General features: G+C 42.8%; 1 protein-coding gene across 3 annotated transcripts in view; it reads right to left on the bottom strand.

Moving 5' to 3' along the window:
• Nucleotides 1–23,126, bottom strand: part of TMEM178A (transmembrane protein 178A) — a 285,171-nt gene that overhangs the window by 194,742 nt on the left and 67,303 nt on the right. The window contains exon 1 of one of the 3 annotated variants that reach the window (XM_024998927.2): nucleotides 10,214–10,339. The exons of the other annotated variants lie outside the window; for them this stretch is intronic. The gene's annotated coding sequence lies outside the window, so the exon portion shown is untranslated. Of the gene's footprint in view, nucleotides 1–10,213; nucleotides 10,340–23,126 lie in introns of those variants that run through there. 3 annotated transcript variants of the gene reach the window in all.

Below are 23,126 nucleotides of genomic sequence, written 5' to 3'. Positions count from 1 at the left end.
ACTTAGAAATTGAGACGTGATCACTGATTTGTATTTTCTTGAGCGGCCATACTAAATGATTGATGAAAGGATCCATGTGAGCCTGGAGGGAGGGTCCTGAGAGAGCATCACAGAGCTCTTTACTGCTCAACGTCTTATCAATGTCTAGAATAAACATTTGGAAAGTTCTGTTATCAAAATCATGTAGCATACAAAGCTGGAAGGCTAACATACTAGGTAGCAGAATGTAGATTTTAAAGTTTCAGCAGTATGGAAGAAAAAAATCAAAATAAGCAAAATATAGTTTATAAGGGATAAATACAAAATTTCACATTTAGAATTTTATACAAAGAAAAAACATCTGGCTTGTTGAAAGGTCATGGGACAGAGAACTAGGTGTCTTGACTGGCCAGAGATTTTATACGGGCCCTTAAAGAAATATAGATGTTAAAAACAATAACGAAAAGCTAATGGTTTCTGGGCAGTTAACATTTATTTTCTCCTTGTTTATCAAAGATTCTTATTTTCCTTATACTCTTCTGAACTTTTCCAAATTTTATACAACAAGAATATGTTATTTTTATAAACAGGAAAAAAACTATTCTTACTATTTGAAAATATTCTAATGACTGTCTGTGGAAGTTGGAGCAGGCTATTCTATACAATAGAGGCTGGAACTAGGGGAAATAACTACTATCCAGTTCATAGTGGAGTGAATTCCCATTTCTGGAAGTGTCCACATAAACACTGGCTAACTACAAAGGTAGCATAGCATTTCTCCATCTACAAAAGATGTATTACAGTAACTGTACTTATCATTTGGTTACAAAGGATTCAATAGGTTCATTCATATCAATGTTCTTAAGACAGTAACATGCCTGTGCTCAATAAACATTAGCTACTAGTATCTTCCAGGAGGGGCTTCCCTGGTGGCTCAGTAGTAAAGAACCTACCTGCCGGTGCAGGAGATGCGGATTCAATCCTGGGATAGAGAAGATCCCCTGGAGAAGGAAATGGCAACCCACTCCACTATTCTCGCCTGGGAAATCCTATGGAGAGAGCAGCCTGGCAGGTTACAGTCCATGGGGTCGCAAAAGAATCAGACACGACTTAGCGACAAAACAGCATCTGCCAGGAGTGGTACAGAAAGAATGTCTGCTTCACTTGAGAAATTAAATGATTACCAAGGGTTTCTTCCAACTCCATGATCTTATTATTCTAGGTGGGAGATTCTCTACTCCACCCCCAACCCAGATGGCTCTCTCTTATTATCTAAGCCTGAAGTTCTGAACAGAATTCTGATAATAACAAAATTATTGCATGAGAGGAAGTGTCCACCGGAGGACGCTGTCCAAAGGTTATGCAGAATCTCATGAGTTTCCCTACCAACATAGGGAGAAGACCCAGCAGTGGCACTGAACATGTAAACCAAAGTCATGATTGAGTTTCCAACGACTAGACAAAGGATAAGGCGTGGGTGAGATAGCCAAAAAAAGAGGGAGCCAAAGAAATCACAGAAAACCTAAGTCCATGTTCATTCATTCAGTCGTCTATTCAACAAACATATTTACCAAGCATCTTCTATGTATTACACATACTAGGCTCTGTGCTGGGTCTAGGCACAGAAAACCAGGCACAGTCCCTACCCTCATGGAGTCTACAGTCAGTGAGAAATTTATCTGAACCAAATAATCACAATAAATATAAAATTACAGCCATGATCATGATATGAAGGAGAAGTACCCAGTGTCATATGGTAGAGATTTGCCCTGGATATAGAGGTCAGGGAAGACAGTTCTGGGGAAGCCACAACTGAGAAAGACTTGAAGAAAGGGGCGAAGTTACAAGTTGAAGAGGGGTGAGGAGCTTTCTGGGCAAAAAACTATTGAGAAAGGGAAACATACCAAGTAAAAGGAAGTGAAAGAAGGCCAGAGTGGCTGGTGTGCAGAAAGCATGGTGGGGCATGGTTTCAGATAAAGCTGGATAGGTGCAGGGTATGTTAAGAATATTGTGTCCTAAAATAATGGAAAGAAATTCAAGCATTTCAACCATTTTCAGCCTGGGCAGTGGTGGCCATAAAGATCAGATGAAGAAATCACCCTGGATATGTTGTGAGAGGTAAAGGTCAAAATGGCTGCAGATAGACCAGTAAAGAGGCTTTTGTAGCAATCTAAGTAAGAGATGATGGTAGCTCCGGATAGTGGGAAAGGAAGAAGGAACAAGATTATGGATTCAGGAGAGGTTTAGAAGGCAAAACTGAATGTGAAGCGTAAGGCAGAGGGAAGGGTCTTGGAGACTCAAGTTCTGGCCTATTTAACTCTTCAATGAGATGGGGAACACTGAAGAAATTTGAGGTTGGGGATGGAGATCAAGTTTAAAAACTATAATTCAAAAACATGCATGCACCCTATGTTCATAGCAGCACGAGTCACAATAACCAAGACATGGAAACAATCTAAATGTCCATCTACAGAGGAATGGATAAAGAAGATGTGGTGCATATACACAATGGAATACTACTCAGCCCTAAAAAAACAACAAAATAATGCCATTTGCAGCAACATGGATGCAACTAGGGATTATTATACTAAGTGAAGTAAGTAGAAAGAGAGAGACAAATGATATATGGTATCACTTGTATGTGGAATCTAAAATATGATACAAGGACTTCCCTATTGGTCCAGTTAAGACTCCATGCTTCTAATGCAGGGGGCACGGGTTTAATAGCAGGTTGGGGAAGTTCTGCATGCTGTGTGGTATAGCTGGAAAAAAAAAATAATAAAAGATACAAATGAACCTATCTAGAAAACAGAAACAGACGCACAGAAATAGAGACCAGACTTGCGGTTGCCAAGACAAAGACAGGGATGGATTGGGAGTTTGGGATGAGCAGATGCAAACTATATAGAATGGATAAACAACAAGGGCCTGCTGTGCAGCACAGGGACCTATATTCAGTACCCTGTGATAAGCCATGATGGAAAAGAATAGATATACCTTAAACTGAATCATGGCTCTACAGCAGAAATTAACACATTATAAATCAACTCTACTTTTTAAATACTAAAATTGAAAAAAAAATAGAGTTTGGTTTTGGATGTGTTATATTTTCAATATCTGTGAGACTTCCCAAGTAGAAATGTTAAGTAGGAAGTGGATACGTGGGTCTAGAGCTCAGAGGAGAGATCTAGGCTGGGAAAACGTTTTTGGCATGAATAAAATATAGAAGGAGGGAAGAGAGTCTAGGAGTGAACCTTGGGTATTTTAATATTTGTTAATTTGAAAAGAATAGAGAAGGCTACAAAAAATGATAGTAAATTAGCTGTCAGAGAAGACAGAGGAGACCAGAAAAGTCTTGTATCAGTGAAGCTAAGAAAAGACAGTGGTCCCAGGAGGGATGGTGAACAGGACAGATGACTGCTGGGGAGGCAGGGGAAGAGAAAGGACCTCAGCACAAGCTGTTTGGTTTGGTTGATGGCTCAGGAGCCAAGCTGAGAGTGACCAGAGGAGCGAGTGGGAAGTGAGAAACAGAGTCCACAAGTATAAATATTCTTTCTAGAATGCTCTATAAGGGGGAGAAGAAAATGTAATGGTTCAAGAAGAATGTACGGTTGTGATATGGTTGTCTCCACTCCTCCCACTCCACTCTCAGTGGGAGACTTCAGCACACTTCAAAGGTGACGAGAAGAATCCAATAGAAAAGAGACTAAAAATAAAAGCATGATGAAAGAACATGCAGCACCACAGCAGGATAAGAGGCTAAAAAGGACAGCTGGCCAGGGACGTGCCTTTTGGCCAGGAAGATGCAGCAGGTAGGACTTCCTGGTCAAAAGGTGGTCGCAAACGGCAGGACTCTGTTGATGTTTTGACCAAGCTGGTGGAGAGGGGACCAGCTGGAATCAAAGCTCCCTGCTGCCCCCTGGTTTAGGCTTCCAAGCAACGTATCTGTGAGAAACTGGTAAGGTACTACCAAGAAATCTTAGCTCAGGCATCCCAGAGATTGGGTCCTTTCCTCGAATAGAAATAACAGTAGTCCCTGTGGGAGGGAGTTCTTAGGGTCCTCTTCTGAGTTGAAATCCATACCAATTGTTATCTGAAGAAATGATATCAGGTGTGCTTCCTCACTCGGGTCTCAAGTTTATTTCCCAGAAATATAATATTTTGCAAATGAAGAAACTGAGCTGCATCCCTAGCTATGGCTATTCTCAACCTGAACAGAAGAATTTGGAGTTTGCATGAGTCCAGCTTTCCCGTGGTTTTGAAAATGTAGAATACCAGCATGGCAGGAAGCTATCCTCTGAGACAGTGTTTTCAGACACCCACGCCCAGGCCTGATGAAATCACAGTAGGGAAGGAAACCCAGGTTGTCCCAAGCATCTGCTAGGTGCCAGGCTGTGCGTTGGTCACCTTGGCAGGCATTATCTCACTTAACCCTCATAACACTCTCTGACTTCTGGATCTGAGCTTCTACCCAAGATAAGAGAAATCTGCTTTGCCACCTTTCTGAGTGCTCCAGGCTGGTTCTTTTACTTCCCTGGTGGCATTCATGTATGGCCCCAGGCTAACCTGGCCTGCCAGGCCTCTGACAAAGTAGATTTTTGAGTTTATAGCAGCACATTTCCCTGAGCTTTTCTGTATTTCTCCCAGCCAACTCAACTGCCAGGAAAGGTCTGTATTTTTATCTTCTCAACTTTCCTTTCTTCCAAGTTGGGTTCCAGACAAATATTTGTGGTCACTGCCCAATGAAACCAAAGTACACGAATGTCATGTGCTAATTAAAAAAAAACGGCGAGATGAAGGATTTCTGAGTACTTACCAGAGACCTAATACATTATTTTTTTTAAGCCAACAACCCAACCTTAATTACAACTCCCATTGTTAGAGCCTTTTTCATCTTTCAATTGACAGAACCAGGGCAACCCACTGAGCAGGGCTTCTAGAAGGAAGTGAGGTTTCCAACAAATAGGAGACACATCTCTTCTTTCCGTTTCTCAAGGACATATTCCAATCGTCCTTGGCCACTAGGGACACTTAGGATCCACACTTTCCTTTCTCACTAGTCACCCTACCATAATTGCAGTATCTCCTATGAGAATATCTCACTATTCAGCTTTTATGTTCTGAATTTCTATAAATTTTTCTTGAGATCTTATTTTTCCCAGCTTTATAATCAGATGATATAAGCATAAGTAGAATGCTGGCAATTAATCCCAGATTCATAAAATGTGTATGTTAGTCATGCAGTCATGTCTGACTGTAGCCTGCCAGGCTCCTCTCTCCATGGAATTCTCCAGGCAAGAATACTGGAATGGGTTGCCATTTCCTCCTTCAGGGGATCTTCCTGATCCAGGGATTGGGATCCAGGGATTGAAGCCAGGTCTCCTGCACTGCAGGTGGATTCTGAGCCACCTGGGAAGCCCGCAAAAGCAATCCCTAAACAGTTTGTTCCTAAGAAACAGCAGCTCTGATCCCAATGGACACTCCTTCACAGGGCAAATAAACACTCTGCGTATGTAATCCCAGAGTGCCTTGCGGATTGCTGAAGTGGGTCAGGGATTCGGAAGGCTGCTCCGTTCCCATCTGGGAGGAACTCCTGGCCTCTCTAGTCTCTGCCTGCCCCTTACTCCCCAGCCTCTCCCACTCCCCACACTTCCTCCATGTAAAAGTGAGGGAGGCTTTTTTCCTATAAGTTTGCAGCTACCTGTCCCTAACTGAGTTCAGTAATGAATCAGTCAATCACAATGTAATGAATACCAGCTGCATGTGACACTAGATTACCTTTCATTACCTCTGTCTGCATAGCTCATTAAGAATGAGGAAAATAACACTTTAAAACACATACTGCATAAATGCTGAATAATTATGATAATTATTAATAACACACCAGTCTAAGTGGAAATCGGGTTTTACTCGGATGGATAAAGTTACCTTCAGAGAACAATCCATTTATGGAATAAGTGAGTCAGCATCAGATATTTGTGTTATTTGCAACAGCGATATTCTTTATTCAGTCTGTAGGTCATACCTGGCATTCAAAGCCTGTTTCTCAAACACAAGGCCCTTGTAAGCTTTTCCTTTTAAATGTACCTGCAGCCTTGTCTTCGTCACTAGCATAATTTTGAGTTAGGGCTTCCCAGGTGGCATGTTGGTAAAGAATCCTCCTGCCAATGCAGGAGATGCAGGAGACAACCGTCTGATCCCTGGGTGGGAAAGATCCATTGGAGGAGGAAATGGCAACCTGTTCCAGTATTCTTGTCTGGAAAATTCCATGGACAGAGGAGCCTGGTGGGCTACAGTCCATGGGGCTGCAGAGAGTAGGACATGACTGAGCAACCAAGCACACACACAGGCTATTTTTCCAACAAGTGAAAAAATGTTGATATGAACGTATTGTGTGTTTGACTAGTTACTTCCTTTCTTTAGTGAGCATGTGTTGCAGGCTTGCTATGCTACAGGCATTAGGCCAGGCACTGAGCTATCAGTGTGAGCAAGACACACCCATGCCCACAAGTACCTCACAGTTTAGCAGGTACCCACCCAAATTATAGTAATAGTGACTGTTACTGGTACGATGACAGACATCTGTGAAGTCACAGTAAGGCCCCAAAAGCCATTACAGTGGGTTCTACCTATGAAAGGTCATAAAAGACTTTACAGAAGAGATAGAAAACAATCACTTGGCAAAAAATGCACACCATTTCAGATTCACATTTAAGCATTTTGTTATTAAGTGACTAACCTCTCTAAAAAGCAGAGACATTACTTTGCCAACAAAGGTCTGTCTAGTCAAGGCTATGGTTTTTCCTGTGGTCATGTATGGATGTGAGAGTTGGACTGTGAAGAAAGCTGAGCGCCAAAGAATTGATGCTTTTGAACTGTGGTGTTGGAGAAGACTCTTGAGAGTCCTTTGGACTGCAAGGAGATCCAACCAGTCCATTCTGAAGGAGATCAGTCCTGGGTGTTCATTGGAGGGACTGATATTGAAGCTGAAACTCCAATACTTTGGCCACTTGATGCAGAGAGCTGACTCATTTGAAAAGACCCTGATGCTGGGAAAGATTGAGGGCAGGAGGAGAAGGGGACGACAGAGGATGAGATGGTTGGATGGCATCACCAACTCAATGGACATGGGTTTGGGTGGACTCCGGGAGTTGGTGATGGACAGGGAGGCCTGGCGTGCAGCAGTTTATGGCGTTGCAAAGAGTCAGACGTGAGTGAGCGACTGAACTGAACTGAACATCTCTAAATACAAAAGTATTTGTTATTTCTGGCAGTAATGACAGTTAAGCTTAAGAACTATGGTATTGGCTCTATCAATATATGTGATGTTTTTTACTGAGGTTTGTGGTTTGTATGTTCTTCTATAGAACAATCCACAGTTGCTGTCAAACTGTTCTATTCTCAGCTGGCTGATCCGCAAGCAAAGCATCAGTTTCAACCCATTCTGCAAAAATCTTCTGACCCAGTACGTGCTAAAGTTGTACATCCTAGAGTAGTGACTTCACTATTTAAATATATATCTGGTGAAACTTAAGCTCTGAAGTTTAGTTAATAGTTTGGTACCAGTGTTCATGTCTTCATTTGGAAAATTGTACTTGGTTGTAGAGATGTTAAAATTGGGAAACTCGGGTATATACAGCAAAGCTCTGTACCAGTTCTACAACTTTTCAGTAAATTTAAAATTAGTTCAAAATAAAAAGTAAATAAATACATGTGTGCGTGTGTGGGTATATATGGGCTTCCCAGGTGGCACTAGTGGTAAAGAATCCACCTGCTGATGCAGGAGATACAAAAGATGCCGGTTCAATGCCTGGGTCAGGAAGATCCCCAGAGAAGGAAATGGGAACCTGCTCCAGTATTCTTGCCTGGAAAATTCCATGGACAGAGGAAACTGGCAGGCTACCGTCCACGGGGCTGCTCAGTCAGACATGATGAGCAACCAAGCACATACACACACACCTGGATATATTAACATTTTTATGAGATCAATGCTACAGAAAGTGTGTCCCACAAATTCTTTTTTTTTTGAGAGGGGGGCTTTGAGTCACCCATCCATGGGGTCTTTTCTGCCAGCAGTTTCTTTTATTTCCATGAAGATTTTACTTACAAAATGCAACTTATTTATAAAGTACAGTTTTTAACATCCACTTTTTTTTCTTTACTTTTTTTTAAACTAAAGTATAGTTGATTTACAGTGTTGTGTTAGTTTCAGGTATACAACAAAGTAATTCAGTTTTATATATATATATATTATATATACAAAAGAATATATATAATAAGTATTATATATGTGTGTGTGCTCAGTCACTAAATTGTGTCAAACTGTGAGCTCATGGACTGTAGCCTGCCAGGTTCCTCTGTCCATGGAATTTTTCAGGCAAGAGTACTGGAGTGGTTTGCCATTTCCTCCTCCAGGGAATCTTCCCAACCCAGGAATTAAACCCTGATCTCCTGCATCTCCTGAATTGGCAGGCAAATTCTTTACCACTGAGCCACCTGAGAAACCCTTATTATATACATATATAAGAATATATATTTTTTCAGATTATTTTTCCATTATAGGTTATAATAAAATATTGAATATCATTCCCTGTGCTATACAGTAGGGCCTTGTTATTTATCTGTTTTATATATAGATATGTACCCAACTCCAGTACTCTTGCCTGGAAAATCCCATGGACGGAGGAGCCTGGTGGGCTGCAGTCCATGGGGTCGCTAAGAGTCGGACACGACTGAGTGACTTCACTTTCACTTTTCACTTTCATGCATTGGAGAAGGAAATGGCAACCCGCTCCAGTGTTCTTGCCTGGAGAATCCCAGGGATGGTGGAGCCTGATGGGCTGCCGTCTATGGGGTCGCACAGAGTCGGATACGACTGAAGCGACTTAGCAGCAGTAGCAGCAGCACAGTGTGTATCTGTTACTAATTTATTCCTCTCCTCCTCAATATCAACGAAATAAGCAACCCAATCAAAAATGGGCAGAAGACCTAAATAGACATTTCTCCAAAGACAAACAGATGGCTAACAGGCACATGAAATGATCCTCAACATTGCTAATTATTAGAGAAATGCAGATCAAAACTACAATAAAATATAACCTCACACTGGTCAGGATGGTCATCATCAAAAAGTATGAATAATAAATGTTGAAGAGGGTGTGAAGAAAAGGAACCTTCCTACACTGTTGGTGGGAATGTAAACTGGTATAGCCACTATGGAGAACAATATGAAGGTTCCTTAAAAAATAAAAAATAGAGTTACCATATGATCCAGCAATCCCACTCTTGGGCATATATCTGGAGAAGGTCATAATTCAAAAAGATACATGCATCTTAATGTTTGTTGTAGCACTGTTTACAATAGCCAAGACATGGAAGCAATCTAAATGTCCATCTACAGGTGAATGGATAAAGATGTATATTTATGTACAGTGGAATAATACTCAGCTGTAAAAAAGATTAAAATAACATCATCTTCAGAACATAGATGGACCTAGAAATTATTATACTAAGTGAAGTAAGTCAGAGGAAGAAAGACAAATATCACATGATATCACTATATGTGGTATCTAAAACTGATACAAATGAACTTATTTACAAAACAGACTATTATTATTAATCAGACAAACTAAATATGGCAACTGAAGTTAAGCATTTAGAAGGTTGTATAACAATTTAACATTTTTACAATATTTAAGCATATGATTGATTTCCTAGAAGTTTACTTTTATTGCATTTTTTAAAAGTATCAATCTGTATTAGAGTTCTCCAGAGAAACAGAACCAACAGAAGGTGTGTGTGTGTGTGTGTGTGTGTGTGTGTGTGTTTATATATACAGAATTCCTTCTTGCTCAGGGGAGTTCAGTCTTTGTTCTGTTAAGACCTTCAACTGATTGGATAAGGCCCACCCATATTATAGAGACATTCTGCTTTACTCAACTACTGATTTAGTTGTCAATCTCATCTAAAAAATTACCTTTGCTGAAACATCTAGAATAACAAATATCTGGGCTCCCTGGCCCAGCCAAGTTACCACAAGTTATCACATAGTCTATGACAGATTGAAAGATAGTTTGAGAATCCTTGTACAAGACAACTTTTAATAGTCTACCAAATAGTTACATTAATAAAAAACCTTCAGACTAAGAATGTTCCTGTTTCCACAGGGGAACTACTATGAGCAGTTCCCTGGATAGTCTAGGGAAAAAAAATAGAATTACTTTTCTATACTCACCATTGAGCCTAAGTCATTAAAATCCATCTTCACCCATTGAGACAATTTGTATTGTTCTAATCCTGAGGTTCCCAAACTTTTCCAATTCATGGCTTCTTACTGTCTCAGTAATTTTTTTCACAGAGATCCTGGGCCAAAAAAAACACTATAAATCTCATTTATCCAATAGGAAGATCCCAACAACTTAGCTATTTGAAAAAAAATAATACCCATAAATTGAAAGAAAAAAATATTTTAATTTTATTCTTAACCACATTTATTTATAAAAAGATATGTATGACAACTGGGCATTGAACATCTTCTCAAACCTTGGAAGCTGTTTAGACACCACCACTCATTCACCTCATGTTCACACAGATTTTTACTTACTAGTCTCATTTTATAACAGCTGCTGAAAACCCAAAGATATCTTTGAAAGGAGTGCAGCACAATCTAATGTTGAAACCCTGAACAACCTTGACCAAGTAGTCCACCTGGGGCCAACAGATGTCAAGCATCACCCTCGACATTTAACCTACACCACAGAACCTCCGTGAATTTGCGGTGGTTTCCTGGGCACCTAGCAAATAGTCTGGAATTCTTGACTCTATTCTTTTTCAATTTTTTATTCTATCCTCCCATTTGTAAAATAAAATCATCCATTTTAAATGTCTAGCAACTACCTCTGCTAAAGCTGGGATTAAACAGAATATAACATTTACTGTCAGAACTCTGGCCTTTCACCGCTAGCACTCAAGAAGCTGTGTATTTCCTCCTCTGTTCTTTGTTTCTGGTGAAGCCTGTAGAGGATGAGAAGGTCCCCAGTGGCCAGACATCCCAAATATACGTCTCAGAGAGGTTAACAAAATCTTCTGCTCTGTTATACATTTAAATAAAAGTGCAGTTTTAAACTTGAGCTCATAAATAGATACAGAGAACAGATGGGTGGTGGTGAGGGGGCACAAAATGGGTGAGGGAGGTCAAAAGGTACAAACTTCCAGTTATAAAATAAGTAAGTCATGGGTATATAATGCATAGTGTTGTAACTACAGTTAATATTACTAATTTCATATTTGAAAGTTGCTAAGGGAGTAGATCTTAAAAGTCTTCATCCTTGGCTGCCCAGTGGTTAGGACTCTGCACTTCCACTACAGGGGACACAGGTTTGCTTCCTGCTGGATCCTGCACGCTGTGTGGTGTGATCCTGGAAGATCCCACATGGCGTGTAGTGTGTACTGCGGCCAAAAAAAAAAAAAGTGTTCATCACAAGAGGAAAAAAAACTTTTGTAGCTATGTATGGTGATGGCTTTAACTAGACATATGGTGATCATTTTGTAATATATACAAATAACGAATCCTTATCCTGTATAAGTCAGTCAGTTCATTCGCTCAGTCGTGTCCGACTCTTTGTGACCCCTGAACCACAGCACATCAGGCCTCTCTGTCCATCACCAACTCCCGGAGTTTACACAAACCCATGTCCATTGAGTTGCTGATGCCATCTAACCATCTCATCCTCTGCCGTCCCCTTCTCCTCCTGCCCCCAATCCCTCCCAGCATCAGGGTCTTTTCAAATGAGTCAGCTCTTCACATCAGGTGGCCAAAGTACTGGAGTTTCGGCTTCAACATCAGTCCTTCCAATGAACACCCAGGACTGATCTCCTTTAGGATGGACTGGTTGGATCTCCTTGCAGTCCAAGGCACTCTCAAGAGTCTTCGCCAACACCACAGTTCAAAAGCTTCAATTCTTCGGCGCTCAGCTTTCTTTATAGTCCAACTCTCACATCCATACATGACCACTGGAAAAACCATAGCCTTGACTAGATAGACCTTTGTTGGCAAAGTAATGTCTCTGCTTTTTAATATGCTATCTAGGTTGGGCATAACTTTCCTTCCAAGGAGTAAGCATCTTTTAATTTCATGGCTGCAATCACCATCTGCAGTGATTTTGGAGCCCAGAAAAAGAAAGTCTGACACTGTTTCCACTGTTTCCCCATCTATTTCCCATGAAGTGATGGGACCAGATGCCATGATCTTCGTTTTCTGAATGTTGAGCTTTAAGCCAACTTTTTCACTCTCCTCTTTCACTTTCATCAAGAGGCTCTTCAGTTCTTCACTTTCTGCCATAAAGGTGGTGTCATCTGCATATCTGAGGTTATTGATATTTCTCCTGGCAATCTTGATTCCAGCTTGTGCTTCATCCAGCCCAGAATTTCTCATGATGTACTCTGCATATAAGTTAAATAAGCAGGGTTATACCTGAAATCAATATAACATTATGTGTCAATTATAACTCAAAAAAAAAGAAAAGAAGTTTTTAACTCATCATGTTATCTTTTAACAGACCATTCAAGACTGAAAGCAGTACAAAAATAGGTGGAATTTGGCACCTTCTAATTTTTTTAACCATTCTCAATCACATTTTATTCTAATCCTGACTTTTCTATCCAATTATATTTATTTCATTCATCCTAAATTCCTGTCCCTTGGATCATGTAAGAGGCTCTAACAGGAATATGTGGGACTTAAGCATAGCTTGAAATCAAGTCTTTGTTTTTTTTCATCTGGGTCAAAATGTTCTCTTCATCATCACAGTTGTCATCATCATCATAAATATGAACTATTTATCCTATTTGGCTGCTATTAACAGTTGAAGGGATGGCCTCCCTCTGTCTCCTGTTTCTAGCTTTTCCTGGCTCCTTTTCCATCAGCAGAGGAAAGGGGAGAAAGAGAGAGACTCATATATCTTATACTCCCTACAAGACTGTCTCTTCCCGGCAACAACGAAAAAGACTTTTTCTTTCTCTCTCTCTCTCCGCCCCCTCCCTCCTTTTTAGGAAGATCCCCTGTTCTCTTATCTTCTGTTCATTACTACCTTCAGATAATTGATACAGACTACCTCTGACATTAAGCTACTGTCTTGTAATGGAAAATACATTCCGTGTCCAAGGATAAATCCAAGCTTATCAGAATATACTATTTAAAACCACTTTCATAAGAAACAGCACACAAATTGTAGATAGATGGCTCAGCGCCACTGGGACTCCAGGACAGGTATCTGATGTCAGAACAAGGAGGGCAGCGCCCTTCACTGCTGCTCTTCATTCCCCCTGCCTGATGTGGAACTCTCCACTTCTTTTCTTGCTGGCGATTTTCTATACACCAGATGTCAACAAATATATTGGATTCTTTATCCTTTAATCTGTTTAACATTTCAAAAGTGCTGAAAGATTTAGGCATATTATCAATTCAACTATGGGCTAGTCTCTGATTACTCAGTTCAGTTCAGTTCAGTCGCTCAGTTGTGTCCGACTCTTTGCAACCCCATGGACTGCAGCACTCCAGGCTTCCCTGTCCATCACCAACCCCCGGAGCTTACTCAAACTCATGTCCATCAAATCAATGATGCCATCCAACCATCTCATCCTCTGTCATCCCCTTCTCCTCCCGCCTTCAGTCTTTACCAGCATCAGGGTCTGATTACTAGGGGAGGGGATTAGCAGGATACCTGTTTGAAGCAAGTATCCCAGAAGTCACTGTGTTTAAAACCCGTGGGAAGACTGATGGATGGTGCTCAGAAAAATTAAAAGCCAGGAAAAGCAGAGGCCCCGGGGCCAGAACAAGGCAGGTAAACAATGGTTCCATCTGGGAGTCAAGGTGGGAAGTTTTTCTTACCCTGCTCCTGGGGACAAAAGTTAAGTGAAAACATCTTTACAACACTGACTAACTCCCCATCAGAGGGACTCCTGTTTTTGCCAAGCTGATTTTGTTGCAGGAGAGGGGACCCCTTCCAGGGCCTGAAACTGGGCTCTTGTCTAACACTCGGAAAAGAATTGTCCGAGGAGACACGTGCTGACAAAGCAAGAGATTTTACTGGGAAAGGGCACCCAGATGGACAGCAGTAGGGTAAGGGAACCCAGGAGAACTGCTCTGCCGCGTGGCTCACAGTCTCCGGTTTTATGGTGATGGGATTAGTTTCCGGGTGGTCTTTGGCCAATCATTCTGATTCAGAGTCCTTCCTGGTGGCACACGCATCGCTCAGCCAAGATGGATGCTAGCCAGAGGGATTCTGGAAAGTGGATGGACATGCGGTGTTTCCTTTCGACCTTTCCTGAACTCTTCCGGTTGGTGGTGGCTTATTAGTTCCGTATTCCTTATCAGGATCTGCTGTCATAAAACAACTCATGTAAATGGTTACTATGGTGCCTGGCCAGGGTGGGCGGTTTCAATCAGTGTGCTACCCCTAACAATTTCATGAGTGGTAAATGAAATGTTCCTCGAAGAGAAAGATGATAGAGGAAGACACAGGAAAAGCACAACCGAATGGCCAAACGTGACCCGCATTGCAAAACAGGAGGAATTTTCAGAAGCAATGAGAGAGACCAGCCCAACCCAGCTCTCCCTCAGGTACGTTTTCTTCCTTCCTGACTCATCGGTTTCTTTAGGGAAGCCTGGTGGGAAGGGATTAGGCAGCCAGCAAGGCAGCCAGCTTTTTCTGGCACCACAGGGCTTTTTGATTTCAGATCCTGTGAGTCTTCAAGAACAGACTAGGCATGCCAGTGTTCTAGGCTGGGGGCCAGCAACAATTCAGCTATGACGAAGCACATCAGATGGTCGATGCTCCCAGCCAGAGACCTGAGGACCCTCCTGGGGTTGCCCCTCTCTGGAAGTTTGAAGCTATCAGGACAGGTCTGCCTTCTTGAAACGTACAAATGTCACCAGCCGGGAGTGGCAGATGCCCAGAGGCGTCTGGAAACAGATTTCCATCTGGTAATGGGTTAGGCTTCCTGGGACACAGATTAAAATAGTTTGAAATAAAGCCACGGAAGTACCGGCTTGGCTTTTCACATATTGTTATGGTCTCTGGGTCATTTCCTGCCTTTGGAATTTACTTCCTTTCCAGGTTCAGCAAAACCCCACTGAATACAAGAAAGAGGTGGGGAGTTTTCTTTGCCCAGGCCCGGCAGAGGGGCCGCTCTGCCTCTGGGAACTGGTACCTCTCGGGTGGTTGCCTCTTCCCGTGTTCCTGTCTGCTCACGCTGAGCCCTGCAGGGCGGAAGCTTCAGGAATGGAACAAAAATTAGGAAAGGGAGCCATCTCCAGTTAAGTCAGATGAATCCTCTTGTTTCCTGGAAAATAAGGGAAGGAATAGACTGGGAAGGATGCAAAGGATGATTCATCCTTTTATAAAGAGGAGAGCCCTTTACCACCAGTGTTCTGTTCAGGGAGGGATGCAGCCTCTCTTGGAAAGAGGCTGAAACCAGCTCCACCTGGTCACCCCATCCCCTGACCTGCAGTTAGGTGCTGAGGACAGTGACATCAGCTACACCACCAGGACCTGTCTTGTTTTATTTCACTAATATTAATTTTCTACTTTGTTCCCCAAAAGATTTATGGTACCAATGACTGTCTTCCTGGCAGCATTTTTATGCTCATTTTGGGCACTCTGAAGCTGATGTGACTCCTTGGAAATTTTACCCACAGCTCCTAGTATGCCCTGAACAGCCACTGTGTTTCTGCAATGCAGGGACACCCAGAGGTCAAGGTAGAACCCTCTCACTCAAAAGGCTATAAGAGCTGGTCAGAACTTTAATGCGTAAGCTGCTGCCACTGCTGTTTCCAAAAAACGTTGGTCTCTCCAGAGTGATCCAAAGTCACAAGTTCCCTCTGAAAAGCCAACTCATGCAGTCCTTGTTGTCAGGAGGAAGCTCCTGGTGTCTGTTCAATGTCCACAACTCATCTCTCTCTAGACTAAGAGATCAGAGTTCACAGCTTTGGAGGAAGGGCTCATTTTTGCCCCAACTCTCAGTATAAGCACAGCTACACTGGCAGCAAGAGCTCGGTCAACATAAAGGAAGTGGAAGCTGGTGATCAGCCTTTATTCTGGCGGCCCCCTCCCCCATCCCCAGAAACAAGAACCAGGACTCCCTTCCCTCCCCCACTGCCTTGACCAGGTTATCACTGTGGCTTAGGACTGAATCAAAGTGAACTTTCCGAATCACGCTGTCTCATCGGGTATCCACAGAAATGGTCTGTGACCTTCACGGCAATGTTTCTAGCGTTTAGAAAGTTCCGGGGGGAGTGAATAAGTGGCTAAGGACAGAGTTGGCCCTGTAACTAAGCAGGGTCAGAAACACCTCTAAGGTATGATTTTTTTTTCAATTACATAAAGATATCTTTAATAAAAAAATACCATACACATGCTGCTAAAGTTGAGTAAAATACGTAATTTTTGAAGCAACCAGAAATCTGCCCAAGGGCTCCAATTTTCCTCCACAAAGGAGATTCTGGATGACTAAGGCCTTATGTTTCCATAACATTTTCGTAAAAGTGTAACGAGGGACTGGTTAACTTTCTAAGCTTTTGCTTTTTTAACTTTAGAGAGTCTGATTGCACAGGTCTGGCAGGAGGCCAGGGACCTGCATTTTTTATCAAGCCCACCTGCTGATGCTGGTACAAGTGGTCTGTGGCCCATATTTTGGAAAACTGTGCTGAAAATAATAGTGAATCATTATCATATTAACATGGATTAACTGCTAATACAAGAGAACATTGCACCTGGATTCCAGGCCAGGCTTTGGTGCTCTGCGAGGCTGCAGACAAGAAAGTTTAATTCTCCAAGATTGAAGGTCTCAGGACCAGATGGTGACCTCTAAAAATTTAGTTGGAGGCTGTTTTCTAAATTATGGCTGAAAATCCCCAAGAGTATGAGGATTTGTCCAAAGGGTCAAAGATGGTAGGCCTTCTACAGCGTGCCCTGAGTACTCACTGAAGTCCTGTGGTCAGAAAACCACAGAGGCCAGGGAGGATCTTCTGACCCCAGGGCTGCAGTCTTGATATCCTACATCTCAGGACAAGAACCAAAGGAACAGATACATCTTTCCTTGCCATTATGCATGTGTGCATGCTAAGTCGCTTCAGTCGTGTCTCTTTGCGGCCCTATGGACTGAAGCCCACCAGACTCCTCTCTCCATGGAATTCTCCAGGCAAGAATACTGGAGTGGGTTGCCATGCCCTACTCCAGGGGATCTTCCCGGCCCAGGGATCAAACCCACATCTCCTGTGGCTCCTAACTTGTAGGCAGATTCTTTATTGCTGAGCCACCGGGGAAGCCCTTCCTTGCCCCCAATCATTTCCAAACAGAAAAGAGGAAAAGGGAAAAGATTAGAGTTATTTAGTGCTTTATATGCCTTTATATCTTTTAAATTCTCAAATAGTCCTAGTATCATTAGTCTCATTTTGAAGATGAGAAAATTAAGGATTAAAGATGTTGCACAAGATTGAATTCAACTATACTTCAATAACAAAATAAATTAAAAGAGAAAAAATGCTGGATAACTTTCCTAAATTGCCAAAGCCATATGGCTATTGAATGCCTGAGCTGAAATTTGAACTCACATCTATCAAAGTGCAAGTTCCATTTTCTTTTCAGAAAGCCATTCACAACTAAAGTTATGCTGTGACCATTCTGATGGCCTAGCTGTTTTGAGACCCTCAAAATACCGTCACCTCTCCATGATCTTCATCCATACCCGTTACCTACTCTATTTCAGAATCTCACCTCATTTTTTATTTTTATTCCATCCCTGGTCTGCAACCAGTCCCTCAGTCCTGGTCATTTCTTATCACAAATTCTTTACCCCCCAGAGGTGAAATATCACCACTTCTCCTGGGCTCAGGAGGACTTTTTTGGTCCATAATCACTCCAACCAATGACTTTAAGACCCTTAGGTTCGAGAGAACCCAGGATATCCCCAGAGGTTTCCAAGGAAAGAGACTCCTCAAATGCCTGAGAGGCATTCAGTCCAATTCAGTTGCTCAGTCATGTTCGACTCTTTGCGACCCCATGGACTGCAGCACGCCAGGCTTCCCTGTCCAACACCAATTCCCAGAGCTTGCTCAAACTCATATCCATCGAGTCGGTGATGCCATCCAACCATCTTACCCTCTGTTGTCCCCTTCTTGGTGCCTTTAATCTGATACCACCATCCGACCCCTACCCCCAACTCCCTATGCCCCACCTGTGGATCTCTTCTCAGATCAGGACAGAGAGGCAGGAAACCGGGGTCAACTGGTACCCTTCTGTATTAGAAGGAGATGCCCCTCCAACCTCAACTTCCTAGTAACAGTGATTATCCTGGGATGCTGGGCACCCCCTAGTGGGAGTAACAGAAGAAAAGACAAACTTGTGATGCTGTTCTCAGTCACCCATCCACCCCCAACTTCCTGCCCTCAGCTGCCTTGGCCTCGCCCCCCCCCCCCCCATCTCGCTGTTCTTGAAATGATTCATTCTTCCCACGATGACTCGGCCTTTTGCCCCATAAAGCCCTCCCTGTCTTTAAAAATGTAATGAACTAAAATTAAGCAGAAGGCAACTCAGGCAGAACAGCAGGAAAAACTTCCTATAGGGAGAGCTCTCAAAACCGTGAAATTCCTTATAAGGCAAACTTTGACCTAACTGCAGTGGGAAGACAATAGAGAATATCTCAGAAAGATATTTTTGGAAACGAGGAGGATGAGGGAAAGGCTGCTTTCCTGATTTTAAGATCTATGTTAATACACACATCTGATCCCCTCAGCCTGATTCCAAGACTTAGATTAATGCTTGGTGCTATGTCTTACCTCTCCTGCATTTGGGGATAAGCAGGTGAAGCCCTGTCCTAGCAGAGAGGTAGCCCATCTGTAGACTATTGTGGGATTTTCTGAACATGTGTCACTATCGCTCACTCTTTAAAGACCACGGCCATAGCCCCCCATGACAGGGATGAGCCTTATTACATTATAATCAATAAGCCATTTTCTGAGTACCTACAATACACAAGGTTCAAGTAGCCCCAGTCTAATGCATTTTAAAGATCTGCCCATATCTAGTTTAGTCCTTTATATACAAAGAAAGTCTTTGATAAGAGAGCTAAAGGATTCAAGTGCATGCATTAAGAATTCCGGGCATATTCACAGTCCATGTTTTAGTTAAAAACCTGATCATTTGCTCACTGGGCAGGGGACAACCAATCCCATCCTGTAGCCCAGTGCCAGTCCCTAGGGGATGTTATAATTACATGACATCACACCTCCCTTTGGTTGTTACAGTCTTACCTGTTCCTGGATCTGAGTCATCAATTCATTAGTGCCCATTCGAGTTAACCTTCCCTGATAAGTTTCCTGAAACCTTGCTCGTAATGCTGGCAATTCCAGTGCAGAATTGTCTCTGCTCTGGCTCCTGTCTCCTCTTGAATGAAGTCACTTGGACAGTCTGATCTCCCAGGTGCCTACAATGTTGATCTCTTCCATCATTTCTTTCAGAGTCATTTGATATATTCATTTCTTTGACAGCCAAGAACTTTGGAAGAAACTCTCCCCTCAGGCACTTCCATTTTTGTGTCCTTGCAAACTCAGCAGGCGTCTCGCAGGAGGAACCTCTGTGGGGAGTTAGAGGACACACTGGACCCCAGTTCTCAGGACTGCTGGGAGGCAGAGAGAGGTCAAGGATATTCCATGGTCAGCCTCTCATGTCTAACAGCAGAAGCTGGGACTCTTTCCCGAATAACTTGAGCTTGAATTAGAGGCAAGGAAATGGCAACCCACTCCAGTGTTCTTGCCTGGAGAATCCCAGGGACGGGGGAGCCTGGTGGGCTGCGGTCTATGGAGTCACACAGAGTCGGACACGACTGAAGTGACTTAGCAGCAGCAGCATGTCCATTGAGTCAGTGATGTCATCTAACCATCGAATCCTCTGCCACTCCCTTCTCCTTTTTGCCTTCAGTCTTTCCCAGCATAAGGGTGTTTTCCAATGAGTTGGCTCTTTGCATCAGGTGGCCAAAGTACTGGCGCTTCAGCATCAGTCCTTCCAATGAATATTCGGGGTTGATTTCCTTTAGGATTGACTGGTTTGATCATAAAGGTTAAGAAACTTTAATTTGGGCTGTCTGTAATGAGCTGGATTCCTAGCATTGGATGCTTTCCAAGAAGGTAAGCAACCAGAGCAGTTATGGGAAATTCCGCTGTGTACTTTGTGGATAAAGGTGAGGAGAGGGTGTTCAGCTGCACCAAACAGAAATCAATGGTTTATGGAGCTTGGGGAGGGGGGTAGGTGGTGCCCAGAGAGGATGGGCCCCTTGGATCAGGCCTTGAGAGACCCAACACTGAGCCCCCATGGCAGTGTTTGTTAGCAGGGGGAGAGGTTCAAGCTGCCTGCCAGTGCCTACAGCAAGTCAGGTAGATAGGCTTTATCTGCTAACCTCCCCAAGGGAAGGGAATTATGGGCCAGCTGGAAATCTCCCAGGAAAGACAGGTATGCAACTCTTGGATGGCATTCAAGGAAACCAGGCAAGGGCTTGAACTCTGGCCAGAGAAGCAGGGTGTGTGACACCTAGGGAGCTGGGTGGGAGTCATTAGGGCTACACTCAGGCAGGGGAGAATAGGGCGTGGTGTGCCCATGAAGGGTGGGTGTGAGCATTCCAGAGCCTAGATAATGTTTACGGAAGAAGCTTTGGTAAATATAGACTGTAAGTCACTGTGGCTGCAACTGAGTTTCTGGTTCTTTTAGAGCTACAACATAAGGACGTTCTCAATAAACTTGGAGTTAAGAAACAGCCACAGATTGGACCAGATGGCCAGATCTGCAGCCTGCAGCCCAGGAGACAAGGCAAGTCCCTTTGACTTGATAGTTTTGCTTCAGAATCATAGTTACTGAAGGTAAAGCAAGCACTGCAGGTTGTCATCAACTTAATTTTCCTCCCCTCACTTCTGGGAAGTCTGTAAACCACTCTGTTTGGTGCCTTCAACCCTTTACTTCCTGGGGTGTGCTGGAGCCACTACGTACCACCTCCCAACTCCATGTTCAGTTAATGCAGTTCACAATCAGTCATGGAACTATTTATACTATGGAAATTGGCCAACAGTACAAATCAGAGCTTTATATTTGTTTCTGGAGAGCCAGTTGTTAAACATTTACCAGTACACCATGCTCTGGTGCCTCAGAAGATAAAGAATCTGCCTGCCATGTGGGAGACCCGGGTTCAATCCCTGGGTTGGGAAGATCCCCTGGAGAAGGAAATGGCAACCCATTCCAGTATTCTTGCCTGGAGAATCCCATGGATCAAGGAACCTGGTAGGTTATATGTCACAAAGAGTCAGATATGACTAAGTGACTAACACATGCCTGTTACTAAAGGCTCTTACATGAAAGAGGGGATAGCGAAAAAAATGTAATTTTTTCCCCTTGTTTCTTCCTTTCAGACTTCCCCCACCTTTTATATACCTATTCAGCTGTTTCTCAAAACGTACCTCTTAGGCAGGTCAAGGAGAGTTATATCTGCACATTCCACTGGAATCCAGTGAGGTTAAGTGTAAGATCAAGGACACACAGCAGAGCCTGAGAGAGAAGTTTGCACACAGCAGTTTATTTGAGAATCCCAATGAACAACAGGGCAATACGGGAATCAAAAGAGGGAAGGAAGAAAAAGCAGTTCTAGAATGTGTTTGTTGTTGAGTTGATTCTGGCGAAGAGCAACAGGCACTCAGTCCCATGGAACCTGCCAAAGGGCCTTCTGCTATGCATCTCAGTATATCTCAATAATTTATATGGCCTTTCCATTATGAAATTACTGATTAAATGCTTGATATCCTTTATTTTCCAGTTTTCAAATAATGACCTGGCTCCCTAGCACAGTTAGTCAACAGTAAATTTTCTTTTAGTATGATAATTAATTCATGGATTGAAATATCCATGCTAACAAAGATCACTTTGCTAACAAAGATCCATATAGTCAAAGCTATGTTGTTGTTTTTTTCCCAGTAGTCATGTACTGATGTGAGAGTTGGACCATATAGAAAGCTGAATGCTGAAGAATTGATACTTTTGAACTGTGGTGCTGGAGAAGACTCTTGAGAGTCTCTTGGACAGCAAGGACATCAAACCAGCCAATTCTAAAGGAAATTAACCCTGAATATTCACTGGAAGGACTGATGCTGAAGCTGAAAGTCCAATACTTTGGCCACCTGATTCAAAGAGCCAAGTCATTGGAAAAGATCCTAATGTTGGGAAAGATTGAGGACAGGAGGAGAAGCGGGCAACAAAGGATGAGATGGTTGGATGGCAACGTACATGAGTATGAACAAACTCCAGGAGATAGTGAAGGACAGGGAAACCTGGTGTGCTTCAGTCCATGGGGTCACAGAATCAGACACACTAAGTGACTGAACAACAACAATGCACTTCACTGCAGTTATTATCCTGACTTGTGCTCAACTTTGTCCATGGAGGCTTATTCCTGTTGCTTCCTGAGTTTTTTGGTACAACCCCAGTAGTTTCGGAGAAGGCAATGGCACCCCACTCCAGTACTCTTGCCTGGAAAATCCCATGGACGGAGGAGCCTGGTGGGCTGCAGTCCATGGGGTCGCTAAGAGTCGGACACGACTGAGTGACTTCACTTTCACTTTTCACTTTCCTGCATTGGAGAAGGAAATGGCAACCCACTCCAGTGTTCTTGCCTGGAGAATCCCAGGGACGGGGGAGCCTGGTGGGCTGCCGTCTATGGGGTTGCACAGAGTCGGACACGAACTGAAGCGACTTAGCAGCAGTAGCAGCAATAGTTTTTTATGGCTTTCTTCTTTTCTGGTATAATAAGATATCCAATAGAACGTTCTGTGATGATGGTAACGTTCTATGTCTGCACTCTATGATGCTTTAGCCACTAGCCACATGTAGTGATTAACTACATGAAATGTAGCTAATGCAACTGAGGAACTGAATTTTAAACTGTATTTAACTGTTGATTGATTTTATTTTAAATAGCCACATGTGGCCAATTGCCACCAAACTGACCAACACAATTCTATTTTGTAACAAATGAAGAAACTTAGTTACAGAGAAGCAGTAGGATTTGTTATGGTATAATTTATTTGATCCTTATCATTAGAATAGTGCAGGGAA

The sequence above is a fragment of the Bos taurus genome, chromosome 11, assembly GCF_002263795.3.
Source record: "Bos taurus isolate L1 Dominette 01449 registration number 42190680 breed Hereford chromosome 11, ARS-UCD2.0, whole genome shotgun sequence".
NCBI lineage: Eukaryota > Metazoa > Chordata > Mammalia > Artiodactyla > Bovidae > Bos > Bos taurus.
Note: the sequence above shows the minus strand (reverse complement) of the source record. Positions and strands in the feature narration are given on the sequence as shown.